The sequence below is a fragment of the Ovis canadensis genome, chromosome 1 (assembly GCF_042477335.2).
Source record: "Ovis canadensis isolate MfBH-ARS-UI-01 breed Bighorn chromosome 1, ARS-UI_OviCan_v2, whole genome shotgun sequence".
In the NCBI taxonomy this organism is placed as follows: Eukaryota; Metazoa; Chordata; class Mammalia; order Artiodactyla; family Bovidae; genus Ovis; species Ovis canadensis.
The window spans coordinates 242696960-242706751 of NC_091245.1; positions in this window are offsets into that span (position 1 = coordinate 242696960).

A 9792-nucleotide genomic window follows, 5' to 3' on the forward strand; every position below is an offset into this window, starting at 1 on the left:
TTTTGATGTATGTAAGTCAGATAATTATAGTGTATACCTTAAACATATACACTGCTGTATGTCCATTATATCTCAATAACACTGAAAGATAAAACCAGCAAGCAAGAAAGAAAAATTAGCTATGTGCTCTCTTAAATCATTTGCTCCAGGCATAATTTAGTAAAACAAAAAAGGAATAAGAAATGGGACAACATGAAAAACAATGAAGTGTTAATAACTTGCCTTAATATAAGAATTATAGTGAAATTTAATTCTTCAGATAGAATTGAATACTTAATAATATATTAATAGTGGACTTTTTGTGATGAGATTAGGATTGTTTTGTATTCTTCAATATAGTTTTCTACATTTTCTACTATAAAGCATTATTTTGATTATTAGAAGATATAAAACTGTGATATCTAACTGTTGCTTTATAATGGAGACAGAAACATTTTTATTTGGCAAAAGGTTTAATGATATAATCAGAAAGATGTTTATTCTTAGTAGTTGATTATTAAGATATTGCTTTCACAAAATGCCTTCCCTCTATTGGAGAATCCAAAATGTCCAACCATAGGTTTTTATTTGTATTCATTTATATATATATGTATATATATTTAAGAGCACTCTGCAGTACTAAAAACCAATGACATAAAAGCATGTTCATTGACATGGAAGTATATTAATGATATTTCATTCAGTAAAAAGAAGTATGATGTTATTTTTCTAAGTAAAACATGAGGAGAACATATTAAGATAGTAGCAGTGATTTTTCTCCTAGATAATTGAATTATGGGCAATTCTGATTCTGCTTTCTACTTTCTGTGTTTTATTAAGAATATTATTTCATATGTAACAAAATACTTTTAATATGTACTCTTTAGGTTCTTGGCATAAGAGAGGAATTACTTGAATTGATAGAAATCAACTGTGGTTAAACACAGGGCCATAAGAAAACTAGGAAAGCCTAGCAGCCTTTTCACTGGGTCCTAGATCCTCCACAACCAAGGTGTAAATAAGCTCGAAAAGGTCAGTTAATTTAAAGGCAACAGCCAAGCTTGAGGTATCAGCCTTCCCTTTGTTCCCCTGACATTTGCCTACCATAGAGAGGTTATAACTGATGAGGCTGGCCATACTGTGGTGTGATGTACAGTGCTATTTGGTAGTGTTCAGGCGGCAAGTCCTTGGAGGCATAAACCAGCCCTGTGCTTACTTTCAACTGATGTATCTGACTGCCTAATCAAATTGTTAATCAAATGTGAGAATGGAAACAAATGAGTCTCAGAAAGCAAGAATGCCTCAAGAGGATAACATTGACTGAGATTTAATGGTTCATATAGGCTGTCACTATGTATATAGCTTCCCATTAAGACTTTGTGGCCTTATTCATCCCCTTCTATATTCCATTCAACAATGTTTCATACACAAAGCCAATAATATTGGCTGAGCAACTTACTTGTGCCACAGACTATGCTAGATGCAGTGAAGTGCAAACACACAGGTTAGCTGTCTTTACTTAGAAATGTTGCTCTTATTATTATTGTGTATATACTTCTATGATTTTTAACTTTATATTTATTCCTGTATCCACATCTATACCTCTTATTTCCCTTCAAAGCTTTGAAGCTATTGTTTCATTTTATTTAGGCTCTCAGTACAATTGAAATGAAGTCTGATGTGTCTGATTCTCATTTGTTTGTTGGTTCTGGAAGCTTTCAGAATTCTCTTTCTATCCGCTGAATTCAATAAAAATCTCAATGTATATCTTTCTCTCTCTCTCTCTCTCTTTTTTTCTTGCTTAGAACTGGATGGGCCTTTTCAATCTAAAACTTGTATCTTTCTTGAGAGTGGGAAGTTTTTTCTATGATTATTTAAAAAATTATTTTCCTACCTCCTTGAGCCTTATTTTGTATATCTGGAGTTATTTTTTCATATTTTAAATTTCTGTCTTGTTTTCCTCTTGGAAGATGTATTCAATCTTATCTTCTCTATCACAAATTTGGTCTTTAGGAATGTTTTCTCTATGATTCAGCAGTTTTGAATTTTTATTAAAAAGTCTATGACCTACTTTCCAAGAACATTTTCTTTTTCTTTGATTGCTTCTTTTTTTATAGCAGTTTGTTTTAGTTTCATGGAGGCAGGTGTTGTCTAATCTTCTGACATTAATTTAGAATTATTTGTCTTCTTCAGTATCACTGTTTTCTCCAGAGTTAAGTGTTCTGTTTGGTTTTTTTTTTTTTTTTATTATTATGGTCCTTTTCCTTCATACTGTTCATTTCCCTGAGATTCTTGCTAACTCTGAGTTGTCCTTTAAAGCTGATAAAGAATGAAGTAGTTTGATAATTTTGGGCACCTACTACTGTGCTTCTTCTGCGATTGGTTAGGCGAGTTCACACGCATGGTCTCTCCCTGGACTGTTGGGGGCTAAGTAAGGGCTTCCCATTAGAGTGCGTGGGACATAAATAAGTGAGTGCAGGCCTCCAAGAGGATGAAGTTAGGTGTCCAGGGTTGCGTCAGGTTTTTATTCATCTCTGGCCCTCATACCCATCCTGGGACTGCTTGCCAGGATGGTCTGTCATTTTATTTAGAAATATCCATGCTGTTCTGGAGCCTATGCCCTCAGAATCAATTTTTGCTCTTGCTCTGTTCCTTATCATGAGAAAATTGGCTCACAGGCTGTGTTTCCTGGGTCTCAGATGGTTCTGGCTGGGATTGACCAATGGGACACAGAGGCGTCAGATGGGGACATGGAGGAGGGGGATGAAAAGCCTTTCTCCCCTTCCCTCAGCTTGCCTATCTCAGGCAGTGTCTCTGGAAATAGCTTCCGCTTTCCTGGGACACGCCTTATCCAAGCTTCTACCTGGCGAGCTGGCCGTCTGCCATCAGGAACTCCACACCCACCCTTGCTTCCTGCTTTTGCCCTCTATTCCCGCATGGCTTCTCAGCAACATAGTCCTCTGTGTGATCAATCACCTGCATGACATTCCCTCTAGTATAAATACTTTTCTTTTTTTTCTGACTCCCTGGTTGGAGCCTGCTTTAGGGGAGGACAGATTCTGCATCTGCACTGTCTTATGGGGAGGATGAGAACCCTTAATTAATCTAGACATATTGTAGATATTTAAGAAATTTAATGTCTTGATGGTGATTGCCTCATAGCCTGCTGCTCCTCTTATGACTGTGCACCCTCCATCAATCAATTTTATTCTAGAAATCCTTTGAAATTTTTAGATTTCTGAAGAGCATTTCTTATTTTCATCGCCTTTATTGATTTCTTCCTCTTTCTCCCCCTGCTTCTCCTCCTCTCCCCACCTCTCCTCCCTCCCTTTCTTCTCCTCTGATTCCCCATCTCCTTCTCGTTCTCTTCCTCCACCTTCCCCTCTTCCTCTCCCCCGTTCCTTTTCTTCATCTTCTTTCCACTGGTAGTATGCTCAGGGGCTCCCTTCATGGCTTCTGGATCCAAACCCTGGCTCCACTAAATACTGATTTTGTGACTCGGCACAAGTTCCTTAACTTCTTTGTTCCTCAGTTTGTTCACCTGTAAAGTGGAAGTTGCTGAGGATTAAATGAGATACATGCAGAAGAATGCTTGAAACATGGTAGTTGCTTAATAGAAATAAGCTATTATTATTTTAGATGCTGTGATTTGTATTTTTAACATTTTAATCAGATTTTGGGAGGGAAGGTTGCTAAGTGCCTGAACTCAGTCCACAGTATGAACTGGAAGGAAGCACACAGTCTGAATTTGAACTTTTAGAATCTTATTTATGCATGTTAGTCACTCAGTCATATCTGACTGTTTGCAACCCCATGGACTCTGGCCATGGAATTCTCCAAGCAAGAATACTGGAGTGGGTTGTCATTTCCTTCTCCAGGGGATCTTCCCGACCCAGGGATCAAACCCAGGTCTCCTGCATTGTGGGCAGATTCTTTACTATCTGAGCCACCAGGCAAGTGCAGAGGAATGTTACTTAGAATATGATGAAACAGCATGTACAGAGGATAAGTGAAAAGGAAAACGCATAAACTTGCTTTTGAGAAGGACAAGAAGACAGTGATTACAAAGAGCAGCCTAACAGTTAACACTTGCATGTGGATGCAGAATATCCTGGTCTCTAAGACTTGGTTTTCCTCCACTTCTGCTTATTTTCCAGTTGTTTTGATATTTATGCATTGAACCTTTCTTTTCTAGGATGAACTAAGGATTTTCTTTCCCAAGTGCAGTTTTAAATGCCTGGACTAATAATTCATATTGGAATAATGCTTCTTTATAATCGTTTCTGTAATCTACTGAAATAAATCTTCTTTTCAACAGGACATAGAGAACATAAAACAAAATGTTCTGTTTTCCCTAAGCCTGAAAAAAAATTTTTTTAAATCGTATTTGTAAAAAAATGACATTGTAAAACTCAATAACATAGGTTAAACCACTTACAATCCTTTGGGGGGTGTTTTTACATTTTAATATTCAACTTGCAATTTGGTTTTAATTTAATCGTAGGATTTAAGAGCAAAAGTTTCTTGAATGGATATCAGATTGATTATGCTACATGTCTTTCTATAAAACTTGTCTTTCCATATAAGGGGATACATAGTCTTGAGTTTTTATTTCTCTCCATCTTTATCTTGATGTCAAGACTCTTTTTGGGGAGAAAGTGACAGAACAGATTTTGATAGTCCCCTGATCAGGATCCCAGATATATTTAATATCTATGTACTTCTGACTTTATTATGAAATTTCTCTTTTATATAAAAAATACTTTCTTGCTAAGCATTTCATTAGCTACTACAAAAGTTACATTCCTTTGTTCCTTGTAATATTTTCGAATCTTAAGTTGCAAAGTTATTTCAAAACTGAAAGTAAGTTACAAGAAATGTATAAGGAAGCATTGTAGTTTCAAATAAATGCAAAGTTCACATTGGATGTTGTAAAAGAAAAAAGACTTAAAGAAATTTGTTTTTTGACAGTGACTATTTTAAAGTTACATTTTTAATATAATTTTTTAAAAGTTATATTTTACGTATGAAGCATTCTCTAAATGATGTGGTTTTGGATTATGCCAATTGCCCTTTAAGTGAAAAAAGTATATAAAGAAAAGTATACAATCTAGAGACAACATGGAAAAAAATCTGTGGGAATTTCATGGTTTATTGTTGTTTTTATTGCTGAGTGTTTGTTTAAAAATATCTGTAGGATGAGGAACCAGTGATGCCAGATCCCATAGTATTACAGCTATAGGACACTAAACAAATGAAAACATATTTATTATGCTTTAAAAAGTACTTTACAAAAGGCACTATAAGCTAAGAAGTAAAAGATCTGAGCATGGGAATAAACTTGACCAACATTTTTTGGGTTGTTGTTCTTTAAAAAATTCAAAACTTGCCAAAGTGTACATCTGTTTACTCTACAGTGATTACTAATCTGTTTCTTAGTTCAGCATCCCTTTGGGTTTATGCACATGTGGCAAATCTGTCTTTTTTCATGAGAATGAGTGAAAACTTAATCTCAGTAATCCAAAAACAACTCTAGAAGTTGTCTATTTATTTGTGTTCAAAAGCCACAGCAATTTAGCTTCAATTCAAGAATCCATGGAAGGAAAAGAACACACTGTGCCTTAGGAAGTATCTGGGATTCTTTATAAGTTTAGTGACCTATGTGGAACATTTCCAGTGAAGTAGGTCCTAACAACTATTGGGAGACACAGTGGAATGCCAAAAACTGAAAAACTGGCAGAGTGATGATCCTTAAACAACCACTTCCATCTATTACAGTTGTCAATGCTATAAACAAATGTTAGACAGTAGTGAAATGAAAAAGAAATTATTCTAAGTAGGTATAAGCCCTTCTTCTTGATCTGTCTACAAAGTTTTTTTTTATGTGAAATTAGCAAATAATATAATTTGCGTATGACTGCATAGATATAAATATAAATAACTGCAGCAAAATATATTTTTAACACTTCACCTCAGCTCAGCTGAATAAGACTAATGAAGTTTAATGAAGACTCTTCTATTCCTATACACAAAATGCCAATTACATCTATTCTTTCTGAAGAACAAGATCTCCAGAAACATTTACTTCAATAAAATGAATTTATTAAGCCTAGGTTCTAAATAGAAGACAATCCAGAGACTAAATAAACAAAAATGCTCAAGGACATAGTGTTTATAAAACAGTATATTATATATTTAATTGAAGGAAATAACTGATATTCCAGAAGGAGTTTTCAAGATTAAAGACAGTTGCAAAAAATAAAAATACATGTATGTATACATACATATGGGCTTCCCAAGTGGTGCTAGTGGTAAAGAACCCATCTGCCAATGCAGGAGACATAAGAAACCCAGGTTTAATTCATAATTTGGGAAGATCCTCTGGGGGTAGGCTTGGCAACCCACTCCAGTATCCTTGCTTGGAGAATCCCATGGACACAGGAGCCTAGTGGGCTACAGTCCAAAAGGTTGCAAAGAGTCAGACATGACTGAAGCAATAGCAGACACACACACACATGCACACATATATCAAGTTTTGAAAAATATGGTAATATGAGAGCCAATGTTACTAAATATATATATATATATATATAAAATACAATATACATAAATTTAACACAGTGGAAATATGACAATAATATGATATTTTCATCATGTGGGAATGGAACATAGAGGAAGATTCAGAACCTCAGGTCTTCTCCTGTGCGCACACACACGGCCCAGATACAAACACCTGCCATATTGAGTAATTTCTACTTTCTGGATGACATCCATAAAGAGTTACATCTTTTTTTCATTTTGCAATGTTTTCAATATTTCTTTCTTTTATACTCCCATTTTGAAATGTTCATTGTATTTATGTATATGTATCACCTGCCCTAATATTTGCTTAACACTTTTGCTAAAAATAACTTGCTTTTAAAAGGTAAGGTTATCAAAAGAGAAACCTCACTATTTCTACTAAGATGGTACCACTTTTCATAAATAGACAACAAAAACAGAATAATGACAATAAGTTCTTGCTAGATGTGGGTGCCCACCAAGTGTTCTGAGCATGAAGCCTGCTCTCTCTGAGTTAAAACCTTAGGTGTTAAAGACTATCACCAAACTGAGACTTCTTTTTTTCCCTAATAGTTTTGAAGGATTGAAGGAAAATGTAAAAGGAAATAACTTTATTATAATTTTTAATATCATTATTTTCCTGGTTAAAGTATCATCTGACATCAGCAGTCTCACTTACTAAGTAAAATCATGTCAAATACCAATAGCATCGCTCACCATGAGAGGCATTGCTATTCCTCAGTGGCTACTGCTATCTCAATTTCTATTTCTCTTGTTTCAGATGGCAAAAAGAGGAGTGGGGTGCCTCAGTAAATGTGTTTTTCTACTTTTTCAGTGGGCAGGGCATATAAATATTGCAGAGAGTGGGATAGTTAATCGGACAGAGATAAAAATAGTTTATTTATTAAAAACCTGCATAGTTGGTGTAAGATTGGTACCTCCATTTATGAGATGTCATCAGTAATAGAACATCTCTTTTCTTTACTGCTCAATAATACCCCCGAACTGGAAGACAAACATGAACTTGGGATTGGACGCTAACAAATGAGACACTTTTTCTAACAGGCTGAGAGCAGCCGAGTTAATGAATTACAGATGAGGTTGTTTACATGAGTGAGGACTGTTTGCTTTTCGTGACATCCGTTTTATCCTTTCCAGTAAAAGTAAGTTTGCTTGTGATGGAAATGGGGGAGGGAAACTAACATAGCTCTAAAACAATGTTTAATTTTTAAGAAAATATGTATATCTTAGGAGTGTTATTGCTGCCTTTTTTCTACTTCTGTAGAAAAGTTAATTTATAGTTGACTCTTAATGCTTGATGCCTGATAGGAAATGTTTCTGAAACAATAGGATCTGGTTCAGGGACAAAGCTGGTATGGGCTTATGTGTGAGAGTGATGCTGTGTGTTTGTTTCACCTTTTATATATCTGAGAAAAAAAATTAGAAATTATCAGGATAGTTACAGGGCTTAAATATCAGAATAGGATTCTACCTTCTTCTGCTTCATACTGTTAGAATTGGCATGAGCCAGAAAGGGGCAGCTACTGAACTATAGCTCCTCTCACAGCTGGCTCTGAAAAACAGTGGTGAAAAGGAATCCCCAGAATAGACAAGACTGTAGGTGATCCATGTGGCTGCATGGAAGGAAGGATGACCTGAGTGTAGATGCATCTGATTCATGAACTGTAGCTAATGGATTGATGGGATGGTCTTGGATTTGAAATGTACACATTTGGAAGGTTGGTTGCAAGAGGTCTAGAGATAAGGTATTATAGACAGACCTCTTATATGAGGCACTGACTGCAAAATATTTATGATTTACATACATGCTTGCTATAGGGCTTCAAATATGTGAAGAAGGATCTTAATAATTAGGTAGAAAACTCGATTCATCATGGATATCAGTCAGCTTGGGTATCAGTCAGCTTCTTATTGCTGGCACCCTGGTAACTGTTTCACAGGTCCGTTGTGAAATGGTCATGGCATCAAGTCTGGAAGTTCTGTGTGTGTTCAACATACACCTGCTCTCAGCAAGTCTGATCTGGCTTCTAGACACTTAACTGAGTGTCCAATCTGAAGGCAGCAAAGGGCAACAGTGGGTTTCTGCACCACTCATGAAGGGAATAGCTGGCCGCTACCTGCTCATCAGGGAGGAGTCAGCACTGGTCCACAAAGACACAGAGTCATTTAGGAACACACTTTTTTTCCTCTCATGCCTTCAGGGCTTCTACCCACATGTTGGTCATGACTAGATTGCTATATCCATAGCCTCATTTAATAGTGAAGAAAGTGTGGCATTGGATTCATGCCCATTGAATTCATTCTGGTCTTACTTGTGCCCCATGCTCCCAAAACAATGATCTTGACAAAACAGTATAATGGTCTGGGGAAGGCTCAGTTGCAGGGTCAGATAAGAAAAATGCCCTGGGAGATTTAGTACTGTTCTATGGAATGCAACTAATAGTCCTTAATCCAGAAGTTGGAATTTAGTTCCGACTATACAGTTAGAAGATTCTCGCAAACCAAGGATGAAGGTGAGATTGGCCTTTTTCATTGTTTTGACTAATGATCCACTGATTGAATTTTTTCATATTCTCCACACAACTCTGGGGTCTCTGAATTTCAAATTTCTGGAGAGGACTGCTTCTATCAGAAGACAGTCACAGCTTTGATAAATTTGATGCTGCCTGGCCATTTGGGGTTCTGAATTCTTCTAAACTGTTCATCCATCCTTGGACTTCTGGTTGGGTTCAGGCAAAGAAGAGCCGTAGCCCAAGAGTAGAGGGAGGAGGAAGGTGAGGTCAAGGTATTGGTTTTCCCAGGTCCCTCCTATTAGTAGATTTAGGACCACTGGGTCTTTCCTCTTCATCTTATATTTGAGAAACTCGAACTGAGAGGTGACATTATTTACCCAGAGGAATAATTTTAAAAGATTTTATTAGATCAAGCCTCAGGTAGAATCTGAGTTAGGCCAGAGCTTGAACACTGAAATGACATCCTGTGCCATCAAATGTCAAACAAGTGAGGGAAGGTGGCTTGATAAATAGCAGCATGAATATCACATGAATCTTTGAGAACTATAGAGGGCATTGGGCTTCCCACGTGGTGACAGAGGTAAAGAATCACCTGCGTATGCAGGAGACATAAGAGATGCGGGTTCGATCCCTGAGTTGGGAAGATCCCCTGGAGGAGGGCATGGCAACCCACTCCAGTATTCTTGCCTGGAGAATCTCCGTGGACAGAGGAACCTCA